This window comes from Eurosta solidaginis, chromosome 3 (assembly GCF_040869045.1).
Source record: "Eurosta solidaginis isolate ZX-2024a chromosome 3, ASM4086904v1, whole genome shotgun sequence".
In the NCBI taxonomy this organism is placed as follows: Eukaryota; Metazoa; Arthropoda; class Insecta; order Diptera; family Tephritidae; genus Eurosta; species Eurosta solidaginis.
Window position 1 is genome coordinate 37,760,267 of NC_090321.1, and position 27,025 is coordinate 37,787,291.

The 27,025-nt window shown below is 35.7% G+C and overlaps 1 protein-coding gene across 2 annotated transcripts in view; it reads left to right on the forward strand.

Moving 5' to 3' along the window:
- Positions 1 to 2,428: 2,428 nt before the first annotated feature.
- The window catches only part of link, a 43,075-nt gene continuing 18,478 nt past the window's right edge, over positions 2,429 to 27,025 (forward strand). Inside the window, exon 1 of one of the 2 annotated variants that reach the window (XM_067777436.1) lies at positions 2,429 to 2,529. The gene's annotated coding sequence lies outside the window, so the exon portion shown is untranslated. Of the gene's footprint in view, positions 2,530 to 20,980; positions 21,130 to 27,025 lie in introns of those variants that run through there. The other variant, XM_067777435.1, reaches the window with a different exon arrangement.

The following is a 27,025-nucleotide window of genomic DNA, read 5'->3' on the forward strand; positions in this document are numbered from 1 at the left end:
TCATCTCAGATCGCTATTTAAAATGAACGAAATTGGACTATAACCACGCCCACTCTTTCGATATCGAAAATTTCGAAAAACCCAAAAAGTGCGATAATTCATTACCAAAGACGGATAAAGCTATGAAATTTGGTAGGTGGGTTGACCTTATAACGCAGAATAGAAAATTAGTAAAATTCTGGACAATGGGCGTGGCACCGCCCACTTTTAAACGAAGGTAATTTAAAAGTTTCGCAAGCTGTAATTTGGCAGCTGAGTATGTAATGTTCTTGCACAATAGATCTGCACAAAGGTCGCAGTGCTTCCACACATATTAATAATGTAATGTTCGGTTACACCCGAACTTAGCCTTCCTTACTTGCTTTAATTCAGAGATGACATTGTTCAGTAATGCGAGCATTGTGATTTTGTTTGCTTAATCCTTACGAAGATAATTGAGATTTTAAGGCGTGACTTTTAGTAATTATTATTCAAAAATCTCAAATTCTGCGTAACGGAGGGCCAATTAGTTGAAGTCATATGAAAAAGAGAAGAAGATTTCGAAGAAAGTGTAGAACTGAGAGTTTCCTTGTGGATAGCTCACGCAACATTGTTTAACGTGATGGTATTATCAAAAGCAAATGTTAAAGGTCAAAGATAAGTAGGAACAAGTAAGGAAGGCTATGTTCGGGTGTAACCGAACATTACATATTCAGCTTAGGGCTTTGGAGACAAAATAAGAGAAAACCACCATGTAGGAAAAAGAACCTAGGGTAACCCTGGAATGCGTTTGTATGACATTGGTATCAAATGTAAGCTACTCAAGAGTATTTTAAAAGGGAGTGGGCCATAGTTCTATAGGTGGACGCCTTTTCGAGATATCGCCATAAAGGTGGAGCAGGGTGACTTTAGAATGTGTTTGTACGATATGGTTGATACCCATAAAAGGTATTAATGAGGGTTTAAAAGGGAGTGAACCTTTGTTGTATATGTGAAGGCGTTTTCGAGATATCGGACCAGGGTAACCCAGAACATTATTATTATTAGTTATATTTTGCGTCAAAAAACGAATCCAATCACCATGTTTCATCCCTTTTTTCGTATTTGCCATAGAATCATGGCATTTTTTTCTTCCATTTTTAATACCAAGATAAAGTGAGTTCAGATAAGTACGTGAACTAAGTTTAGTAAAGATATACCGATTTTTGGTCAAGTTATCGTGTTAACGGCCGACCGGAAGGACAGACGGTCGACTGTGTATAAAAACTGGGCGTGGCTTCAACCGATTTCGCCGATTTGCACAGAAAACAGTTATCTTCATAGAAGCTATCCCCTTACCAAATTACAAGGATTGGTAAATTTTTGTTCGACTTATGGTATTAAAAGTATTCTAGTCAAATTAGATGAAAAAGGGTGGAGCAACGCCGATTTTGTAATTTTGTTTTATTTTTGTATTTTGTTGCACCATATCATTACTAGAGTTGAATGTTGACAAAAGTTACTTATATACTGCAAAGATATTCATTTTTTTTGTTAAAATTTGACTTATAAAATAATTTTTTTTAAAAAGTGGGCGTGTTCGTTATCCAATTTTGCTAATTTTTATTTAGAACACATATAGTAATAGAAGTAACGTTCCTGCCAAATTTCATCATGATATCTTCAACAACTGCCACATTACAGCTTGCAAAACTTTTAAATTACCCTATTTTAAAAGTGGGCGGTGCCACGCCCATTGTCCCAAATTTTACTAATTTTCAATTCTGCGTCATAAGGTCAACCCATCCGGTTTTTCGAAATTTTCGATATCGAAAAAGTGGGCGTGGTTATAGTCCGATTTCGTTCATTTTAAATAGCGATCTGAGATGAGTGCCCAGGAACGTACATACCAAATTTCATCAAGATATCTCAAAATTTACTCAAGTTATCGGGCGGACGGACGTACATGGCTAAATGAATTTCTTTTTCCGCCCAGATCATTTTGATATATAAAAGTCTATATCTATCTCGATTAGTTTATACCGTTACAGGGTACCGTTATGCGAACAAAATTAATATACTCTGTGAGCTCTGCTCAACTGAGTATAAAAAAAATGAATAAAGATCAACATGCCTTGAAAATACAACCAAGTTTAAGACCGGCTAACTAATTAGCAGAGGTCAAGGGAACAGGAGAGCAAAATTAGTGTAAATATGCATTGGTGGTAGGTAACTCGCAAAGATCAAAATTAGATGTTCGAAATTTGATAACAAATCTCTTAGGTACCTGAGAGCTCTATTATAGAATAGATACGAAAAATTAATATTTTTAAAGATCTTTTTCTTTATCACTCTCTTTGATAAACAAAAGCAGCCATATAATGTGAGCCTAAAAAGTAACCGATTAGATAAAACCGAGTTAGAAAAACAAATCTGGGTCAGTTGCGAAATTGTAAAGGGCCAGGAAACAGGAAAACAGAACTGAAAGAAAATCGAAGCTTCACTGTGAAAAGTTCATACAATTTCTCTTAAAGTGATTTAAGCTAATAGATAGATCATTTCAAAATTCAGGTACGTATTGTTCACAACTGTATAAACCCATGAAAAGGTAAACTGAATGTAAACAGGAACCATTAAGTGCAAAAGGTAACGCAAACAATGCTAAACGGGAAAAGGTCAGTGGAACAGGCAAACAAGTTTGAGAAAATATTCAAACTAAAGGAGTGAACTTTAGACTAAGGTATTCAGATCTAGACACGTTCTACTACGAAGTCATAGCAATTAAAAGACGAACTCAAAAATTATCAACTCATACGGGAAAAGTCACCGGAAGTACAGAGCTAAGGGAGAGCTGTTTTTTCAAAAACAGGATAAGACATGGTTGCATAACAATATATGTACATAAGTAGGTTATAGAATCAAGGAAACAGAATATTGAGAACGGCCAAGCACAGTACAGAAATTATCGGCAAATCTAAACAGACTAAAATATACAACAAATTAGTCATGTTAGAACAAGGAAAGAGGAAAATGAACCATCGCTTCGAGCCTGCATAAAAAGTTCGTCCGGCAAATTTGTAGCAAAAATGAAGTGCACAAATCACAAAAGGGAGCATTTTTATTGTTTGCTGTAGCTGCCTAAGAATAATATCTAGACCACTGTGCCATGGAGGGTATGGCGTCTTTTTTAAACTCAATTAGCCGAAACGAACTCAAATACATATACAAAGGACTCAATTACAAAAAAAAAAAAAATACCAAAAAAAAATTATATGTAAACAAATTATTTAGGGGTAATTTTTGGAACAGGCAAACAGAAATAGCAAACTAATTTTTTATTTCGTCTTTGGAGCGAGTTGTCATTGTTCAGTAATATGAGCATTGTGATTGTGTTTGCGTAATCCTTAAAAAGATAATTGAGATTTCAAGGCGTTGCCTTTCTTAATTATTTTTCTTCAAAGATCTGACATTATGCGCAGCAGGAAGCCAATTAGTTCAAGTCATAGAAATAGGAGAACAAAATTTTGAAGAAAGTGTATATGAGCGTGGGTTATAGCACGCGAGGCAGTGTTTAAAGTGATGGTATCACTAAAAGCAACTGTTAAGGGTCAAAGCAAAACACAAAACACATACGCAGAAAAAAATGTAGCAAAGGTCAACAGAACAGGAGAACAAAATAAGTGCAAATATGCTTTGGTGGTAAAGAAGTACGTAAGATCAAACGGATCTTTGCAAAATGACCCGCACTTATTATCAACTTGCAAAGGAAAAGGGGATCATACATCGTTAAAAGCAGGCATATGTGGTTGTTGGATATGTTAATGTGAAAAGGTGTTGCCAGCGTAATTTATAGCTTATCCAACCGAATTGTCAACCTCACCCACTCCTGGCGAATCCTGTTATTAATCGCTACAACAACAACGTCTAAGCGATTGCGGATTATTTAAAGTCAAAGAAACAGGATAACAGATTTAGAAGAAAATCGAAACTTAGCTGTGAAACTTTCTTAAAAATTTGCTTTAAAGTGCAAAAAAGTATGGAAATCGGAAGATAGTTTGAAAATACAGGTAGGAATTTTTTAAGTAAGTAAGACAAACAAGACTGACTTAGGAGAAGGTCAATGGAACAGGAAACCAAGTTTGTGAAAATGTTCAAATGAAATATCTTCACGTTCCATTATATTCATATTGATGTCCTACCGTTTTCAACATACAAATGGAAACACTAACTCTAAAAGGAGCAAATCATACCAGAAAAGTCGTTGTTGTTCGAATTCAAGCTAAAAATTTTCTCGGAAACAGGAATTATAATATATATTGCGTAACAATATCCAAAAGTAGGTCAGAGGATCAGGTAGACAGCAATTCGAAGCGTACTACAAGTATTTTATAAAAATATTTACTAGAAAGGATATACCAGAAGTAATTTTCGCTAGTACAAGAATCTGTAAACCCAAAATAACATCATGTTTTATAACAAGTAAGGAAGGCTAAGTTCGGGTGTAACCGAACATTACATACTCAGCTGAGAGCTTTGGAGACAAAATAAGGGAAAATCACCATTTAGCAAAATGAACCTAGGGTAACCCTGGAATGTGTTTGTATGACATGTGTATCAAATGAAAGGTGTTAATGATTATTTAAAACGTAGTTGGCCTTAGTTCTATAGGTGGACGCCTTTTCGAGATATCGCCATAAAGGTGGACCAGGGGTAACTCTAGAATGTGTTTGTACGATATGGGTATCAAATGAAAGGTGTGAATGAGTATTTTAAAATGGAGTGGTGGTAGTTGTATATGTGAAGGCGTTTTCGAGATATCGACCAAAATGTGGACCAGGGTGACCCAGAACATCATCTGTCGGGTACCGCTAATTTATTTATATATGTAATACCACGAACAGTATTCCTGCCAAGATTCCAAGGGCTTTTGATTTCGCCCTGCAGAACTTTTTCATTTTCTTCTACTTAATAGGGTAGGTGTCACACCCATTTTACAAAGTTTTTTCTAAAGTTATATTTTGCGTCAATAAACCAATCCAATCACCATGTTTCCTCCCTTTTTTCATATTTGGTACAGAATTATGGCATTTTTTTCATTTTTCGTAATTTTCGATATCGGAAAAGTTGGCGTGGTCATAGTCGGATTTCGGCCATTTTTTATGCCAAGATAAAGTGAGTTCAGATAAGTACGTGAACTAAGTTTAGTAAAGATATGTCGATTGTTGCTCAAGTTATCGTGTTAACGGCCGAGCGGAAGGACAGACGGTCGACTGTGTATAAAAACTGGGCGTGGCTTCAACCGATTTCGCCCATTTCTCAGAAAACAGTTATCGTCATAGAATCTAGGTCCCTACCAAATTTCTCAAGGATTGGTAAATGTTTGTTCGACTTATGGCATTAAAAGTATTCTAGACAAATTATCCGATTTCGCTAATTTTTATTTAGCACACATATAGTAATAGGAGTAACGTGCCTACCAAATTTCATCACGATATCTTCAACGACTGCCAAATTACAGCTTGCAAAACGTTTAAATTACCTTCTTTTAAAAGTGGGCGGTGCCACGCCCATTGTCCGAAATTTTTCTAATTTTCTTTTTTGCGTCATAAGGTCAACGCACCTACCAAGTTTCATCGCTTTATCCGTCTTTGGTAATGAATTATCGCACTTTTTCGGTTTTTCGAAATTTTCGATATCGAAAAAGTGGGTGTGGTTGTAGTCCGGTTTTCATTTTAAATAGCGATCTGAGATGAGCGCCCAGGAGCCTACATACCAAATTTCATCAAGATACCTCAAAATTTACTCAAGTTATCGTGTTTACAGACGGACGTACAGACGGACGGACGGACGGACATGGCTAAATGAATTTCTTTTTTCACCCAGATCATTTTGATATATAGAAGTCTATATCTATCTCGATTAGTTTATGCCGTTACAGATTACCGTTATGCGAACAAAGTTAATATACTCTGTGAGCTCTGCTCAGCTGAGTATAAAAATTTGGCAAAGTTCGTGGAACAAGAAAACAAAATCAGTGTAAACAAACTATTTTAAGGGTTAATTTTAGCAACGGGCAAACAGAAATAGCAAGAGATGGCCTAAAATGTCTTCTTATTTCGTCTTAGCAATAATTTTTTGTTGCGATTCTTAAGAAATGACAACATTGTTATTTCGTTCCGAGAACACAATTCTTAATCCTTAAGAAGATAGGCGTGGTCTTTTTTCGCTAAATATCTTAAATTACGCGCTGCGGGAATCTAATTAGTAGAAGTCAAAGGAACAGGAGAGCACGATTTTAAAGAAAGGATGTGAACCGAGAGTTTTCTTGTGGATAGCTCACGCGGCATTGTTTCGTGATTGTATTGTCAAAGGCAAATGTTAAAGGTTAAAGAAAAGTAGAAAACACGTACACAGAAAAAATACTCATAAAGATCAGCAAAAGCAACGATCACAATGTCTTGGAAATGCAATCTTAGTAGTTAAGACAATAGAAGAAAATATAAATGCGTTCATGCGGTGGTGGTAAGAAGACGGAAAACATCTAAAGAAAAGGTACGCAATATGTTCTGAGCTACATACCTGAGTGCTCCATTTACGAAATAGATACCTACGATCGTATCGAATTAGTTAGGTTAATTTGTATGTGTAGTGTCCTATGTATGTGATGCTCAATTTGTAATGGAATAGCATTAAAGAAGCAGCAGTTAACCATCCCATTATCTTTGAAATAAAACTTTCCATATGAGGTACCAACAAAATATGGTCAACCGGTAAATATAACAAGTAAAGAAGACTAGTTCGGGTGTAACAGAACATTACATACTCAGCTGCCAAATTACAGCTTGCAAAAATTTAAATTACCTTCTTTTAAAAATAGGCGGTGCCACGCCCATTGTCCAAAATTTTACTCAATTTCTATTCTGCATCATCAACCCACCTACCAAGTTTCATCGCTTTATCCGTCTTTGGTAATAATTTATAGCACTTTTTCGGTTTTTCGATATCGGGCGGACATGGCTAAATGAATTTCTTTCTTCACCCAGATCATTTTGATATATAGAAGTCTATATCTATCCCGATTAGTTTATGCCGTTACGGGGTACCATTGGGCTCTGCTCAGCTGATTATAACAAAAAGTGGCCCAAAGACCACTAGATTAGGGGAAGGACTACGAAACCGGCGACCAAATTTGAGAGAGTGTTCAAACTATAGGTGTGAAAATTGTAAACGTAAAGAGGTAGAGAGATTCACATTTTTTGCAAACCTCTCCACTTAGCCATAGAGGTTGAGACACACAACGCGAAATTTATAAATTCATAGCGGAAGGGCGTCACCAAACAACTTGGTCGATTTCTTTGAGTCTGCAGATCTTCGAATCTGTTAGCCAAATATCAGGAGCGGAAAATTTATAGTTGAAGTATTCCTATTTGAAAGGGCATAAGCAGTAAGGACACGATTACCATAAAATATGAAAAAAATGGGATGGTATGAAATTAAAAAGTGCTTAAAAAGTGAAGTGCTAGGAAAAATATTAACAATAAGTCTCTAAAGGTCAGGTTGGTAGTGAAAGGGGTCAAACAATTTTATTTGCCTTAACAGGCCTTAGGCCCGGTTTTTCAGTACAAATTCAATTCAGTTTGTCAGTTAAACTATGCCTTAACTTAGTCTGCAGTTTTTCAATTTACTCTAACTGAAGTTTAAGCTGCGCTTAAGTGGCCAATCCGGCAGGGTTAAACTCTAGTTAACCTATCAGTTATTTGTGTTTTTTTTTCGCAATGACGTCAAATATACCCGACATGCATTTGGGCTTGAATACCGTTAGAACTCATGTGGACAACAAGCATACATACTTCTAAAATCTCAGTCGTTCAACTTGAGAATCCTAGCGTTCCCAGCAAAAAGGAAATTTTTTATATAAAGAAAAATGCTGTTACTTAAGTTGAAAAAAAGATAGTTCCCAACTTGTACTCTAGTGTGGTTCTCTAATTGAACTCAAATGTAAGATTCCAATACTACAGTATCTTCACGAAAATAAGACAAAACGTATATAATTCATTTCTAATTTATAAGGCTTCATTACTGCTACCAACCCGGCGTATATTTCTCAATAAACAGCTGTTGGCTTTGGTAGTACCATTTTGCGAAAAAAAATTTTGAACTCCATGTGGAATGTAGCATATCAACTGGGTAAATGTGGATATTCATTTGAGAACTGTACATTTCTCAAAATCTCTCAAAGGTTGGAGAAAATTTTGAGAATGACGTTGAAGATCAACTCGATAACTATAAATTATACAAGATTCCGCAAAAGCTGCTTTCTGATTGGATAATGTTGTTGTTGTTGTTTTTGTTGTAGCGATAAGGTTGCTCCCCGAAATCTTTGGGGAGTGTTATCGATGTGATGGTCCTTTGCCGGATACAGATCCGGTACGCTCCGGTAACACAGCACCATTAAGGTGCTAGCCCGACCATCTGGGGAACGATTTGGCCACTTTAAACCTTCAGGCCATCCCTCCCTCCCCTCCCCCAAGTTCCATTAGGAGCTTGGGGTCGCCAGAGCCTCGTCTGTTAGTGAAACAGGATTCGCCGCGGATAGGTGAGATTGACAATTGGGTTTGGAGAAGCTGTATATTGCGCTACAAAGCCCCTTGAATCTGGTATTTTAGTCGCCTCTTACGACAGGCATACATGATTGGATAATGATACCACCTTGAGAACTATTAGGTTTAAGAATAATTAAAGAATGATGTTGGATACCAACTCCAGAACTAGATATACATTTCTCTATTTTTTCCATATTTGCTGGGTAAGTAAAATCCAGCTGTTGACGTATCTACAAATTATCTAGACCAGAGCTGCACAATGCCTATACACTTATAGCACTTTTTTTGTCTTGCCCTGAAGAATAGGCACAGATACAAATTCACGCTTTGAATATAAAAAAAAAGTTTCGTGGCACTCCCATATGCCCTCACATATAAATTCGATGCATATGAAAGTGCCTGAATTTCATACGAAAGTGCAAAAAAAAAGCACTTCCATATGACGCCAAGACTCTTTGGTATGATATTCAAATTTTCACTAAAAAATCGACAGCAAAAAGTTGTTCTAAAATATTGTAGCACTGAGAAAATTTTAATTTAAAATTTATAAATTAAGGGGGCCATCAAAATTCTTTAAACATTTAAAATATATATATGTGACCCGGTCTATGAAAAGGTGGCTTATGACTCATAAAAGAAATTGCGAGAAACAGCTGTTAGAGACAAACAATGCATTTCTTCAGTTTCTTAGTAGTAGTCATTTTTTTAGTCATAACCCACCTTTTCATAGACCGGATCATATATATATAATTTTGTATATGTATTGTGATTTGCACTCCAATATAAAAATTTTTGAACAGCCGTGATCTAATCAATAAAAAATCGACGGCTGCCGTACAAAAAAATGTACCCCAAAGGCGGCCTTAAACTGTCACTGAAAACTGATCTGAAGTTTAAATTTGACTAGAGTTTAGGCAAACTTAGTTTAAGCTTAGTTTTACCAACTACTGAAAAACCGGGCCTTAGAGCAAAATAATAAAATAATTTAGAACAAAGGTTTAAGAAACATGAAAAGAGAGTTGAAAGAAAAACGAAACTTAGCTGAGAATATGGTTGGTAAATTTCGCACCTTTTGAAATGCCAAAATCCTATCTGTTAGATGATACTCAGGTACAAGCTCTTTACAACAACAAAATAAAACAAAAATGGAGACAAAAGAAAATAAAATACTATAATTCTTAACATAGCAGCGCTATTTAGCTTTAATGAATAGAAGCAGAAACGATTTAGTACAAAACATTGATAGAATAGGTGAAGGTCAGTGGAACGGGCAACCAAGTTCGTGATAGCTTAAAAACTGAAAAGAGATTTTCATGTTTTAATATTCTCATATGGCATATCCTTGTACAAAGCCATAGCAATACAATAATGGGTCGAAAAGGATAAGTTCATAACGAAAAAGGCAGTGTGTTTCATAAACAAAGAAACACGATAAAAATAAGCAATTTAAATAGGTCATAAGAACAAGGATACAAAAATTTTAAAAAGTCGATTCATAGTAAATAGATCCAAAATTGTTTACAGCAAAAATAATAACAAGTCATCTACGTTAAAACAAGTATTTATAATCTTAAAAGAACAGCAACGCAGTCGAGTCTCATTAAATCTGTAGAGCATTAAAACAAAATGCATGAATCACGATCATAGATCACTTAATTAGAGTGTACGAATATTAAAACTTGATGAACTAAAATTAAAACAAACAGGAAATTTGAAACAATTGAGGTCAAATGAATGAGGGATCATAAATATGAGAAAGTCGTTCTTATACAAATTTTAATTTTTTTCAAATCAATTTTTGGTAACAAACAATAACAACTATAATTCCAGGTAAATAACAAAAACAACTTCAATAAAGTTTTAACAATAGAAGAGAGCAAAGACAAACCAATAATAGGCGAATGCAAAAGTAAGTGAACGAAGTTAGATAACCCTTAGTCATTTTTAAGAGCAAAATACAATCTTCACGCTGCAGTTATTAGAAAATAGCAAATGAACAGGAGATCAAATTTAGGGAGGAGTGTAGCTGAAAAACAGGATTCACGTGTAAAATAAGAGGTATCTATAAAATGTCATTTAGCAATATGAATGAACAAAGATCACGATCATAACGATCACTGCATAACGGATAAAAGATCATCCCAGCTTCAAGGTCACATAAGATTTAAGAAAAATGTGCAAAATACAAAGGTCAATAGAATAGGGGATGAGAATCGAAGAAACAGTGTTATTAGTTGCTAAATTTGGAAAATGTAAGGTTCAAGGTAATACAATACGAATGTTAAAAAACAATAAAGGTCAAAGAAACAGGTAACTAGAACCGTTGAAAGATGCTACATTTGAGTAAACCATTCTAACATCCAACACGGTAAAATGAGTTAACAAAAGCAAGAGTAACAAGTAAGGAAGGCTAAGTTCGGGTGTAACCGAACATTACATACTCAGCTGAGAGCTTTGGTGACAAAATAAGGGAAATCACCATTTAGCAAACTGAACCTAGGGGAACCCTGGAATGTGTTTCTATGACATGGGTTTCAAATGGAAGGTATTAAAGAGCATTTTAAATGGAAGTGGACCATAGTTCTATAGGTGGACGCCATTTCGGGATATCGCCATAAAGGTGGACCAGGGTTGACCCTAGAATGCGTTTGTACGATATGGGTATCACATTAAAGTTATTAATGAGGGTTTTAAAAGGGAGTAGTGGTAGTTGTATATGTGAAGGCGTTTTCGAGATATCGACCAAAATGTGGACCAGGGTGACCCAGAACATCATCTGTCGGGTACCGCTAATTTATTTATATATGCAATACCACGAACAGTATTCCTGCCAAGATTCCAAGGGCTTTTGATTTCGCCCCGCAGAACTTTTTCATTTTCTTCTACTTAATATGGTAGGTGTCACACCCATTTTACAAAGTTTTTTCTAAAGTTATATTTTGCGTCAATAAACCAATCCAATTGGCGGCTACCGCGGTGTGATGGTAGCGTGCTCCGCCTACCACACCGTATGCCCTGGGTTCACACCCGGGCAAAGCAACATCAAAATTTTAGAAATAAGGTTTTTTAATTAGAAGAAAATTTTTCTAAGCGGGGTCGCCCCTCGGCAGTGTTTGACAAGCGCTCCGAGTGTATTTCTGCCATGAAAAGCTCTCAGTGAAAACTTATCTGCCTTGCAGATGCCGTTCGGAGTCGGCGTATAATATGTAGGTTCCCGTCCGGCCAATTTGTAGGGAAAATCAAGAGGAGCACGACGCAAATTGGAAGAGAAGCTCGGCCTAAAATCTCTTCGGAGGTTATCGCGCCTTACAATTAAAAAAAAAAAAAAAAAAAAACCAATCCAATTACCATGTTTCATCTCTTTTTTCATATTTGGTACAGAATTATGGCATTTTTTCATTTTTCGTAATTTTCGATATCGGAAAAGTTGGCGTGGTCATAGTCAGATTTCGGCCATATTTTATACCAAAATAAATTGACTTCAGATAAATACGTGAACTAAGTTTAGTTAAGATATATCGTTTTTTGCGCAAGTTATCGTGTTAACGGCCGAGCGGAAGGACAGGCGGTCGACTGTGTATAAAAACTTGGCGTGGCTTCAAACCAATTTCGCCCATTTTCACAGAAAACAGTTACCGTCATAGAATCTAGGTCCCTACCAAATTTCTCAAGGATTGGTAAATTTTTGTTCGACTTATGGCATTAAAAGTATTCTAGACGAATTAAATGAAAAAGGGCGGAGTTACGCCCATTTTGAAATTTTCTTTTATCTTTGTATTTTGTTGCACCATATCATTACTGGAGTCGAATGTTGACATAATTTACTTTTATACTGTAAAGATATTAAATTTTTTGTTAAAATTTGACTTTAAAAAAAATTTTTTTTTTTAAGTGGGAGTGTTCGTCATCCAATTTTGCTAATTTTTATTTAGCATCCATATAGTAATAGGAGTAACGTGTCTGCCAAATTTCATCATGATATCTTCAACGACTGCCAAATTGCAGCATGCAAAACTTTTAAATTACCTTCTTTTAAAAGTGGGCGGTGCCACGCCCATTGTCCAAAATTTTTCTAATTTTCTATTTTGCGTCATAAGGTCAACGCACCTACCAAGTTTCATCCCTTTATCCGTCTCTGGTAATGAATTATCGCACTTTTTCGGTTTTTCGAAATTTTCGATATCGAAAAAGTAAGCGTGGTTGTAGTCCGATTTTCATTTTAAATAGCCATCTGAGATGAGCGCCCAGGAACCTACATACCACATTTCATCAATATACCTCAAAATTTACTCAAGTTATCGTGCTTACAGACGGACGGACGAGCATGGCTAAATGAATTTCTTTTTTCACCCAGATCATTTTGATATATAGACGTATATATCTATCTCGATTAGTTTATGCTGTTACGGATTACCGTTATGCGAACAAAGTTAATATATTCTGTGAGCTCTGCTCAGCGGAGTATAAAAATTTGGCAAAGCCCATGGAACAAGAAAACAAAATCAATGTAAACAGACTATTTTAAGGGTTAATTTTACCAACGGGCAAACAGAAATAGCAAGAGATGGCCTAAAATGTCTTTTTATTTCGTCTTAGCAATAATTTTTTGTTGCGATTCTTAAGTAATGACAATATTGTTATTTCGTTCCGAGAACTCATTTCTTAATCCTTAAGAAGATAAACAACATTTTAAGGCGTGGTCTTTCTTAATTATTTTTCGCTAAATATCTTAAATTACGCGCTGCGGGAATCCAAGGGGTAGAAGTCAAAGGAACAGGAGAGCACGATTTTAAAGAAAGGATGTGACCCGAGAGTTTTCTCGTGGATAGCTCACGCGGCATTGTTTGACGTGATTGGATTGTCAAAGGCAAATGTTATAGGTTAAAGAAAATTAGAAAACACGTATACAGAAAAAATACTCATAAAGATCAGCAAAAGCAACGATCACAATGACTTGGAAATGCAATCTTAGTAGTTAAGACAACAGAAGAAAATATAAATGCGCTCATGCGGTGGTGGTAAGAAGGCGGAAAACATCGAAAGAAAAGGTACGCAATATGTTCTGAGCTACATACCTGAGTGCTCCATTTACGAAATAGATACCTACGATCGTATCGAATTAGTTAGGTTAATTTGTATGGGTAGTGTCCTATGTATGTGATGCTCAATTTGTAATGGAATAACATTAAAGAAGCAACAGTTAACCATCCCATTCTCTTTGAAATAAAACTTGCCATATGAGGTACCAACAAAATATGGTCAACCAGTAAATATAACAAGTAAGGAAGACTAAGTTCGGGTGTAACCGAACATTACATACTCAGCTGCCAAATTACAGCTTGCAAAACTTTTAAATTACCTTCTTTTAAAAGTAGGCGGTGCCACGCCCATTGTCCAAAATTTTACTCATTTTCTATTCTGCATCATCAACCCACCTACCAAGTTTCATCGCTTTATCCGTCTTTGGTAATAATTTATAGCACTTTTTCGGTTTTTCGATATCGGGCGGGCATGGCTAAATGAATTTCTTTCTTCGCCCACATCATTTTGATATATAGAAGTCTATATCTATCTCGATTAGTTTATGCCGTTACGGGGTACCATTGAGCTCTGCTCAGCTGATTATAACAAAAAGTGCCCTAAAGACCACTAGATTAGGGGAAGGACTACGAAACCGGCGACCAAATTTGAGAGAGTGTTCAAACTATAGGTGTGAAAATTGTAAACGTAAAGAGGTAGAGAGATTCACATTTTTTGCAAACCTCTCCACTTAGCCATAGAGATTGAGACACACAACGCGAAATTTATAAATTCATAGCGGAAGGGCGTCACCAAACAACTTGGTCGATTTCTTTGAGTCTGGAGATCTTCGAATCTGTTAGCCAAATAACAGGAGCGGAAAATTTATAGTTGAAGTATTCCTATTTGGAAGGGCATAAGCAGTAAGGACACGATTACCATAAAATATGAAAAAAATGGGATGGTATGAAATTAAAAAGTGCTTAAAAAGTGAAGTGCTAGGAAAAATATTAACAACAAGTATCTAAAGGTCAAAGAAATAGGAAAACAGAACTGCTGGGTTGGTAGTGGAAGGGGTCAAACAATTTTATTTGCCTTAACAGGCCTTAGGCCTGGTTTTTCAGTACAAATTCAATTCAGTTTTTCAGTTAAACTATGCCTTAACTTAGTCTGCAGTTTTTCAATTTACTCTAACTGAAGTTTAAGCTGCGCTTAAGTGGCCGATCCGGCAGGGTTAAACTCTAGTTAACTTATCAGTTATTTGTGTTTTTTTTTTCGCAATGACGTCAAATATACCCGACATGCATTTGGGCTTGAATACCAGTAGAACTCATGTGGACAACAAGCATACATACTTCTAAAATCTCAGTCGTTCAACTTGAGAATCCTAGCGTTCCCAGCAAAAAGGAAATTTTTTATATAAAGCAAAAATGCTGTTACTTAAGTTGAAAAAAAGATAGTTCCCAACTTGTACTCTAGTTTGGTTCTCTAATTGAAATCAAATGTAAGATTCCAATACTACAGTATTTTCACGAAAATAAGACAAAACGTATATAATTGATTTCTAATTTATAAGGCTTCATTACTGCTACCAACCCGGCGTATATTTCTCAATAAACAGCTGTTGGCTTTGGTAGTACCATTTTGCGAAAAAAAAATTTTGAACTCCATGTGGAATGTAGCATATCAACTGGGTAAATGTGGATATTCATTTGAGCACTGTACATTTCTCAAAATCTCTCAAAGGTTGGATAAAAATTTTAGAATGACGTTGAAGATCAACTCGATAACTATAAATTATACAATATTTCGCAAAAGCTGGTTTCTGATTGGATAATGTTGTTGTTGTAGCGATAAGGTTGCTCCCCGAAATCTTTTGGGAGTGTTATCGATGTGATGGTCCTTTGCCGGATACAGATCCGGTACGCTCCGGTAACACAGCACCATTAAGGTGCTAGCCCGACCATCTCGGGAACGATTTGGCCACTTTAAACCTTCAGGCCATCCCTGCCTCCCCTCCTGATGGAACTTGGGGTCGCCAGAGCCTCGTCTGTTAGTGAAACAGGATTCGCCGCGGATAGGTGAGATTGACAATTGGGTTTGGAGAAGCTGTATATTGCGCTACACAGCCCCTTGAATCTGGTATTATAGTCGCCTCTTACGACAGGCATACATGATTGGATAATGATACCACCTTGAGAACTATTAGGTTTAAGAATAATTAAAGAATGATGTTGGATACCAACTCCAGAACTAGATATACATTTCTCTATTTTTTCCATATTTGCTGGGTAAGTAAAATCCAGCTGTTGACGTATCTACAAATTATCTAGACCAGAGCTGCACAACGCCTATACACTTATAGCACTTTTTTTGTCTTGCCCTGAAGAATAGGCACAGATACAAATTCACGCTTTGAATATAAAAAAAAAGTTTCGTGGCACTCCCATATGCCCTCACATATAAATTCGATGCATATGAAAGTGCCTGAATTTCATACGAAAGTGCAAAAAAAAAGCACTTCCATATGACGCCAAGGCTCTTTGGTATGATATTCAAATTTTCACTAAAAAATCGACAGCAAAAAGTTGTTCTAAAATATTGTAGCACTGAGAAAAATTTTAATTTAAAATTTATAAATTAAGGGGCCATCAAAATTCTTTAAACATTTAAAATATATATATATGTGACCCGGTCTATGAAAAGGTGGCTTATGACTCATAAAAGAAATTGCGAGAAACAGCTGTTAAAGACAAACAATGCATTTCTTCGGTTTCTTAGTAGTAGTAATTTTTTTTGAGTCATAAGCCACCTTTTCATAGACCGGGTCATATATATATATAATTTTGTATATGTATTGTGATTTGCACTCCAATATAAAAATTTTTGAACAGCCGTGATCTATTCAATAAAAAATCGACGGCTGCCGTACAAAAAAATGTAGCCCAAAGGTGGCCTTAAACTGTCACTGAAAACTGATCTGAAGTTTAAATTTGACTAGAGTTTAGGCAAACTTAGTTTAAGCTTAGTTTTACCAACTACTGAAAAACCGGGCCTTAGAGCAAAATAATAAAATAATTTAGAACAAAGGTTTAAGAAACATGAAAAGAGAGTTGAAAGAAAAACGAAACTTAGCTGAGAATATGGTTGGTAAATTTCGCACCTTTTGAAATGCCAAAATCCTATCTGTTAGATGATACTCAGGTACAAGCTCTTTACAACAACAAAATAAAACAAAAATGGAGACAAAAGAAAATAAAATACTATAATTCTTAACATAGCAGCGCTATTTAGCTTTAATGAATAGAAGCAGAAACGATTTAGTACAAAACATTGATAGAATAGGTGAAGGTCAGTGGAACGGGCAACCAAGTTCGTGATAGCTTAAAAACTGAAAAGAGATTTTCATGTTTTAATATTCTCATATGGCATATCCTTGTACAAAGCCATAGCAATGCAATAATGGGTCGAAAAGGATAAGTTCATAACGAAAAAGGCAGTGTGTTTCATAAACAAAGAAACACGATAAAAATAAGCAATTTAAATAGGTCATAAGAACAAGGATACAAAAATTTTAAAAAGTCGATTCATAGTAAACAGATCCAAAATTGTTTACAGCAAAAATAATAACAAGTCATCTACGTTAAAACAAGTATTTATAATCTTAAAAGAACAGCAACGCAGTCGAGTCTCATTAAATCTGTAGAGCATTAAAACAAAATGCATGAATCACGATCATAGATCACTTAATTAGAGTGTACGAATATTAAAACTTGATGAACTAAAATTAAAACAAACAGGAAATTTGAAACAATTGAGGTCAAATGAATGAGGGATCATAAATATGAGAAAGTCGTTCTTATACAAATTTTAATTTTTTTCAAATCAATTTTTGGTAACAAACAATAACAACTATAATTCCAGGTAAATAACAAAAACAACTTCAATAAAGTTTTAACAATAGAAGAGAGCAAAGACAAACCAATAATAGGCGAATGCAAAAGTAAGTGAACGAAGTTAGATAGCCCTTAGTCATTTTTAAGAGCAAAATACAATCTTCACGCTGCAGTTATTAGAAAATAGCAAATGAACAGGAGATCAAATTTAGGGAGGAGTGTAGCTGAAAAACAGGATTCACGTGTAAAATAAGAGGTATCTATAAAATGTCATTTAGCAATATGAATGAACAAAGATCACGATCATAACGATCACTGCATAACGGATAAAAGATCATCCCAGCTTCAAGGTCACATAAGATTTAAGAAAAATGTGCAAAATACAAAGGTCAATAGAATAGGGGATGAGAATCGAAGAAACAGTGTTATTAGTTGCTAAATTTGGAAAATGTAAGGTTCAAGGTAATACAATAAAAAAAAAAAAAAAATAAATAAATGTAAGGCGCGATAACCTCCGAAGAGATCTAAGGCCGAGCTTCTCTTCCAATTTGCGTCGTGCTCCTCTTGATTTTTCCCTACAAATTGGCCGGACGGGACCTACATGTTTTATGCCGACTCCGAACGGCATCTGCAAGGCAGATGAGTTTTCACTGAGAGCTTTTCATGGCAGAAATACAATCGGAGCGCTTGCTAGACACTGCCGAGGGGCGACCCCGCTTAGAAAAATTTTCTTCTAATTGAAAAATCTTATTTCTAAAATTTTGATGTTGCTTTGCCCGGGAGTTGAACCCAGGGCATACGGTGTGATAGGCGGAGCACGCTACCATCACACCACGGTGGCCATCGTAGTACAGAAAAAATATAAAGAAATATGTGAAATATTCTGAACCGTGCTAATGATTTGGCCATGGAAGTTAGCGTGAGAAAATTACAAAAAAAAAAAAAACAAGAATATAAACCATTCTAACATCCAACACGGTAAAATGAGTTAACAAAAGCAAGAGTAACAAGTAAGGAAGGCTAAGTTCGGGTGTAACCGAACATTACATACTCAGCTGAGAGCTTTGGTGACAAAATAAGGGAAATCACCATTTAGCAAACTGAACCTAGGGGAACCCTGGAATGTGTTTATATGACATGGGTTTCAAATGGAAGGTATTAAAGAGCATTTTAAATGGAAGTGGACCATAGTTCTATAGGTGGACGCCATTTCGGGATATCGCCATAAAGGTGGACCAGGGTTGACCCTAGAATGCGTTTGTACGATATGGGTATCACATTAAAGTTATTAATGAGGGTTTTAAAAGGGAGTAGTGGTAGTTGTATATGTGAAGGCGTTTTCGAGATATCGACCAAATGTGGACCAGGGTGACCCAGAACATCATCTGTCGGGTACCGCTAATTTATTTATATATGCAATACCACGAACAGTATTCCTGCCAAGATTCCAAGGGCTTTTGATTTCGCCCCGCAGAACTTTTTCATTTTCTTCTACTTAATATTGTAGGTGTCACACCCATTTTACAAAGTTTTTTCTAAAGTTATATTTTGCGTCAATAAACCAATCCAATTGGCGGCTACCGGTGTGATGGTAGCGTGCTCCGCCTACCACACCGTATGCCCTGGGTTCACACCCGGGCAAAGCAACATCAAAATTTTAGAAATAAGGTTTTTTAATTAGAAGAAAATTTTTCTAAGCGGGGTCGCCCCTCGGCAGTGTTTGACAAGCGCTCCGAGTGTATTTCTGCCATGAAAAGCTCTCAGTGAAAACTTATCTGCCTTGCAGATGCCGTTCGGAGTCGGCGTATAATATGTAGGTTCCCGTCCGGCCAATTTGTAGGGAAAATCAAGAGGAGCACGACGCAAATTGGAAGAGAAGCTCGGCCTAAAATCTCTTCGGAGGTTATCGCGCCTTACAATTAAAAAAAAAAAAAAAAAAACCAATCCAATTACCATGTTTCATCTCTTTTTTCATATTTGGTACAGAATTATGGCATTTTTTCATTTTTCGTAATTTTCGATATCGGAAAAGTTGGCGTGGTCATAGTCAGATTTCGGCCATATTTTATACCAAAATAAATTGACTTCAGATAAATACGTGAACTAAGTTTAGTTAAGATATATCGTTTTTTGCGCAAGTTATCGTGTTAACGGCCGAGCGGAAGGACAGACGGTCGACTGTGTATAAAAACTTGGCGTGGCTTCAAACCAATTTCGCCCATTTTCACAGAAAACAGTTACCGTCATAGAATCTAGGTCCCTACCAAATTTCTCAAGGATTGGTAAATTTTTGTTCGACTTATGGCATTAAAAGTATTCTAGACGAATTAAATGAAAAAGGGCGGAGTTACGCCCATTTTGAAATTTTCTTTTATCTTTGTATTTTGTTGCACCATATCATTACTGGAGTCGAATGTTGACATAATTTACTTTTATACTGTAAAGATATTAAATTTTTTGTTAAAATTTGACTTTAAAAAAAATTTTTTTTTTTAAGTGGGAGTGTTCGTCATCCAATTTTGCTAATTTTTATTTAGCATCCATATAGTAATAGGAGTAACGTGTCTGCCAAATTTCATCATGATATCTTCAACGACTGCCAAATTGCAGCTTGCAAAACTTTTAAATTACCTTCTTTTAAAAGTGGGCGGTGCCACGCCCATTGTCCAAAATTTTTCTAATTTTCTATTTTGCGTCATAAGGTCAACGCACCTACCAAGTTTCATCCCTTTATCCGTCTCTGGTAATGAATTATCGCACTTTTTCGGTTTTTCGAAATTTTCGATATCGAAAAAGTAAGCGTGGTTGTAGTCCGATTTTCATTTTAAATAGCCATCTGAGATGAGCGCCCAGGAACCTACATACCACATTTCATCAATATACCTCAAAATTTACTCAAGTTATCGTGCTTACAGACGGACGGACGAGCATGGCTAAATGAATTTCTTTTTTCACCCAGATCATTTTGATATATAGACGTATATATCTATCTCGATTAGTTTATGCTGTTACGGATTACCGTTATGCGAACAAAGTTAATATATTCTGTGAGCTCTGCTCAGCGGAGTATAAAAATTTGGCAAAGCCCATGGAACAAGAAAACAAAATCAATGTAAACAGACTATTTTAAGGGTTAATTTTACCAACGGGCAAACAGAAATAGCAAGAGATGGCCTAAAATGTCTTTTTATTTCGTCTTAGCAATAATTTTTTGTTGCGATTCTTAAGTAATGACAATATTGTTATTTCGTTCCGAGAACTCATTTCTTAATCCTTAAGAAGATAAACAACATTTTAAGGCGTGGTCTTTCTTAATTATTTTTCGCTAAATATCTTAAATTACGCGCTGCGGGAATCCAAGGGGTAGAAGTCAAAGGAACAGGAGAGCACGATTTTAAAGAAAGGATGTGAACCGAGAGTTTTCTCGTGGATAGCTCACGCGGCATTGTTTGACGTGATTGGATTGTCAAAGGCAAATGTTATAGGTTAAAGAAAATTAGAAAACACGTATACAGAAAAAATACTCATAAAGATCAGCAAAAGCAACGATCACAATGACTTGGAAATGCAATCTTAGTAGTTAAGACAACAGAAGAAAATATAAATGCGCTCATGCGGTGGTGGTAAGAAGGCGGAAAACATCGAAAGAAAAGGTACGCAATATGTTCTGAGCTACATACCTGAGTGCTCCATTTACGAAATAGATACCTACGATCGTATCGAATTAGTTAGGTTAATTTGTATGGGTAGTGTCCTATGTATGTGATGCTCAATTTGTAATGGAATAACATTAAAGAAGCAACAGTTAACCATCCCATTCTCTTTGAAATAAAACTTGCCATATGAGGTACCAACAAAATATGGTCAACCAGTAAATATAACAAGTAAGGAAGACTAAGTTCGGGTGTAACCGAACATTACATACTCAGCTGCCAAATTACAGCTTGCAAAACTTTTAAATTACCTTCTTTTTAAAGTAGGCGGTGCCACGCCCATTGTCCAAAATTTTACTCATTTTCTATTCTGCATCATCAACCCACCTACCAAGTTTCATCGCTTTATCCGTCTTTGGTAATAATTTATAGCACTTTTTCGGTTTTTCGATATCGGGCGGGCATGGCTAAATGAATTTCTTTCTTCGCCCACATCATTTTGATATATAGAAGTCTATATCTATCTCGATTAGTTTATGCCGTTACGGGGTACCATTGAGCTCTGCTCAGCTGATTATAACAAAAAGTGCCCTAAAGACCACTAGATTAGGGGAAGGACTACGAAACCGGCGACCAAATTTGAGAGAGTGTTCAAACTATAGGTGTGAAAATTGTAAACGTAAAGAGGTAGAGAGATTCACATTTTTTGCAAACCTCTCCACTTAGCCATAGAGATTGAGACACACAACGCGAAATTTATAAATTCATAGCGGAAGGGCGTCACCAAACAACTTGGTCGATTTCTTTGAGTCTGGAGATCTTCGAATCTGTTAGCCAAATAACAGGAGCGGAAAATTTATAGTTGAAGTATTCCTATTTGGAAGGGCATAAGCAGTAAGGACACGATTACCATAAAATATGAAAAAAATGGGATGGTATGAAATTAAAAAGTGCTTAAAAAGTGAAGTGCTAGGAAAAATATTAACAACAAGTATCTAAAGGTCAAAGAAATAGGAAAACAGAACTGCTGGGTTGGTAGTGGAAGGGGTCAAACAATTTTATTTGCCTTAACAGGCCTTAGGCCTGGTTTTTCAGTACAAATTCAATTCAGTTTTTCAGTTAAACTATGCCTTAACTTAGTCTGCAGTTTTTCAATTTACTCTAACTGAAGTTTAAGCTGCGCTTAAGTGACCGATCCGGCAGGGTTAAACTCTAGTTAACTTATCAGTTATTTGTGTTTTTTTTTTCGCAATGACGTCAAATATACCCGACATGCATTTGGGCTTGAATACCAGTAGAACTCATGTGGACAACAAGCATACATACTTCTAAAATCTCAGTCGTTCAACTTGAGAATCCTAGCGTTCCCAGCAAAAAGGAAATTTTTTATATAAAGCAAAAATGCTGTTACTTAAGTTGAAAAAAAGATAGTTCCCAACTTGTACTCTAGTTTGGTTCTCTAATTGAACTCAAATGTAAGATTCCAATACTACAGTATTTTCACGAAAATAAGACAAAACGTATATAATTGATTTCTAATTTATAAGGCTTCATTACTGCTACCAACCCGGCGTATATTTCTCAATAAACAGCTGTTGGCTTTGGTAGTACCATTTTGCGAAAAAAAAATTTTGAACTCCATGTGGAATGTAGCATATCAACTGGGTAAATGTGGATATTCATTTGAGCACTGTACATTTCTCAAAATCTCTCAAAGGTTGGATAAAAATTTTAGAATGACGTTGAAGATCAACTCGATAACTATAAATTATACAATATTTCGCAAAAGCTGGTTTCTGATTGGATAATGTTGTTGTTGTAGCGATAAGGTTGCTCCCCGAAATCTTTTGGGAGTGTTATCGATGTGATGGTCCTTTGCCGGATACAGATCCGGTACGCTCCGGTAACACAGCACCATTAAGGTGCTAGCCCGACCATCTCGGGAACGATTCATTTGGCCACATTAAACCTTCAGGCCATCCCTCCCTCCCCTCCTGATGGAACTTGGGGTCGCCAGAGCCTCGTCTGTTAGTGAAACAGGATTCGCTGCGGATAGGTGAGATTGACAATTGGGTTTGGAGAAGCTGTATATTGCGCTACACAGCCCCTTGAATCTGGTATTATAGTCGCCTCTTACGACAGGCATACATGATTGGATAATGATACCACCTTGAGAACTATTAGGTTTAAGAATAATTAAAGAATGATGTTGGATACCAACTCCAGAACTAGATATACATTTCTCTATTTTTTCCATATTTGCTGGGTAAGTAAAATCCAGCTGTTGACGTATCTACAAATTATCTAGACCAGAGCTGCACAACGCCTATACACTTATAGCACTTTTTTTGTCTTGCCCTGAAGAATAGGCACAGATACAAATTCACGCTTTGAATATAAAAAAAAAGTTTCGTGGCACTCCCATATGCCCTCACATATAAATTCGATGCATATGAAAGTGCCTGAATTTCATACGAAAGTGCAAAAAAAAAGCACTTCCATATGACGCCAAGGCTCTTTGGTATGATATTCAAATTTTCACTAAAAAATCGACAGCAAAAAGTTGTTCTAAAATATTGTAGCACTGAGAAAAATTTTAATTTAAAATTTATAAATTAAGGGGCCATCAAAATTCTTTAAACATTTAAAATATATATATATGTGACCCGGTCTATGAAAAGGTGGCTTATGACTCATAAAAGAAATTGCGAGAAACAGCTGTTAAAGACAAACAATGCATTTCTTCGGTTTCTTAGTAGTAGTAATTTTTTTTGAGTCATAAGCCACCTTTTCATAGACCGGGTCATATATATATATAATTTTGTATATGTATTGTGATTTGCACTCCAATATAAAAATTTTTGAACAGCCGTGATCTATTCAATAAAAAATCGACGGCTGCCGTACAAAAAAATGTAGCCCAAAGGTGGCCTTAAACTGTCACTGAAGAACTGCTCTGAAGTTTAAATTTGACTAGAGTTTAGGCAAACTTAGTTTAAGCTTAGTTTTACCAACTACTGAAAAACCGGGCCTTAGAGCAAAATAATAAAATAATTTAGAACAAAGGTTTAAGAAACATGAAAAGAGAGTTGAAAGAAAAACGAAATTGAAATTAAATTGAATTGAAACTTAGCTGAGAATATGGTTGGTAAATTTCGCACCTTTTGAAATGCCAAAATCCTATCTGTTAGATGATACTCAGGTACAAGCTCTTTACAACAACAAAATAAAACAAAAATGGAGACCAAAGAAAATGAAATACTATAATTCTTAACATAGCAGCGCTATTTAGCTTTAATGAATAGAAACAGAAACGATTTAGTACAAAACATTGATAGAATAGGCGAAGGTCAGTGGAACAGGCAACCAAGTTCGTGATAACTTAAAAACTGAAAACAGATTTTCATATTTTAATATTCTCATATGGCATATCCTTGTACAAAGCCATCGCAATACAATAATGGGTCGAAAAGGATCAGTTCATAATGAAAAAGGCAGTTTGTTTCATAAACAAAGAAACACGATAAAAATAAGCAATTTAAATAGGTCATAAGAACAAGGATACAGAAATTTGAAAAAGCCGATTCGTAGTAAATAGGTTCAAAATTGTTTACAGCAAAAATAATAACAAGCCATCTACGTTCAAAAAGGATGTATAATCTTAAAAGAACAGCAAACCAGTCGAGTATCATTAAATCTATAGAGCATTAAAACAAAATGCATGAATCACGATCATAGATCACTTAATTAGAGTATACGAATATTAAAACTTGATGAACTAAACTGAAAACAAACAGAAAATTTGAAACAATTGAGGTCAAATGAATGAGGGATCATAAATATGAGAAAGTCGTTCTTATACAAATTTTAATTGTTTCAAATCAATTTTTGGTAACAAACAATAACAACTATAATTCCAGGTAAATAACAAAAACAACTTCAATAAAGTTTTAACAATAGAAAAGAGCAAAAACAAACAAATAATAGGCGAATGCAAAAGTAAGTGAACAAAGTTAGTAATTTTTAAGAGCAAAATACAATCTTCACGCTGCAGTTATTAGAAAATAGCAAATGAACAGGAGATCAAATTTAGGGAGGAGTGTAGCTGAAAAACAGGATTCACGTGTAAAATAAGAGGTATCTATAAAATGTCATTTAGCAATATGAATGAACAAAGATCACGATCATAACGATCACTGCATAACGGATAAAAGATCATCCCAGCTTCAAGGTCACATAAGATTTAAGAAAAATGTGCAAAATACAAAGGTCAATAGAATAGGGGATGAGAATCGAAGAAACAGTGTTATTAGTTGCTAAATTTGGAAAATGTAAGGTTCAAGGTAATACAATACGAATGTTAAAAAACAATAAAGGTCAAAGAAACAGGTAACTAGAAACGTTGAAAGATGCTACATTTGAGTAAAGAAATATGTGAAATATTCTGAACCGTGCTAATGATTTGGCAATGGAAGTTAGCGTGAGAAAATTACAAAAACAAAACAAGAACATAAACCGTTCTCACATCCGACACGGCAAAATGAGTTAACAAAAGCAAGAGTAAAAAGAATATTTTTAGACAGAAATGTAATTTTCAGAAAATCAAGGACCTTTTGTAAATCTTGAATATGTCTATATATTGTCTTATATATATAAATCATTAATATGTACGAGTATACCATGCCGCGAAAATGGGAGACAGTCACGAAGAGCAGTAGTATCGGACTACAGGTTACATTACTACCACCGAGAGCGAGGCGCACTCGAACCAACAGCGCTTAAGAGTGAGCTATATTAATTTCGTGTAATAAGGCAGTGACAATTTGTGAACCACCTACAACTAAACCAGTTAAAAACGCGTCAATGTTAACAGCGTCAGTTGAAAGCACTGCGAAGAGACAGAATTAGACCTTGTACTGCTAGTATCCTCTTTATGACAGCTCTGCGCTAGTTCGAAACTAGTGCCATTAGCGACAGCATATATATAGAGAAAATAAAGCTTGTGATTTCTCGAGCTTGTTCGAGGAGAGATTTCTCGTCAGTTTTGGCTTCTGGGGAGATTGTCTAATCTCGATATACTCGTAAAGCCCCGGGCAAAGCAGCATCAAAATTTTAGAAACAAGCTTTTTCAATTATAAGGAAATTTTTCTAAGCGTGATCGCCCCTCGGCAGTGATTGCAAGCATAGTGTATTTCTGCCATGTATTTCTCAGTGAAAACTCGTCTGCCCTGCAGATGCCGCGCTTCGTCGGCATAAAACAAGTGGGTCCCTTCAGGCCAATTCGTAGGAAAAAATAAAAAAAAAAGAATACAACACGAATCGGAAGAGAAGCTCGGCCTAAAATCTCTTCGGAGGTTATTGCGCCTTAAATGTTTTTATTTTACATATATACGTTTGTATGTTTGTTCAATTTAATTAGTTAAAAAATATATTTCCAATAAGTCCCTGAAAAGAAATGACCTTCGTAAAATGAAAAAAAAAAAAATAATAATAATGTCAAAGGTTTCAAATTTCTTAAAAAATCGCCACAGGATATTAAATTAAAAAACGCTCAAGCAATAGCCTGCCAGCTGTAGTAGGTCTCCGAAGAAAATTAAATCCCCACAGATATAGGCGATCGATTACAAAAGGTCATATGAATAGGCGCTCAACAATTGAACAGAGGCAATTCTCTGCCACAAGTTCTTGAAACTGTATACGAAATCACAAAAAGTAGCAATTTTCCATGAGCCTAAAGGCAAATACCCAGCGGCTTAGGTAAAGAATGGGATATACATTTGAAGTGGCCTTCATAGTGTATTTTTCTTTTATTGTTAAATCCTTTATCAGTTTTGCTTTGGCAATAAGCAAAGGAATATTTACCGTATCCTGTCCCAAGAATTTATGAAACGGTCAG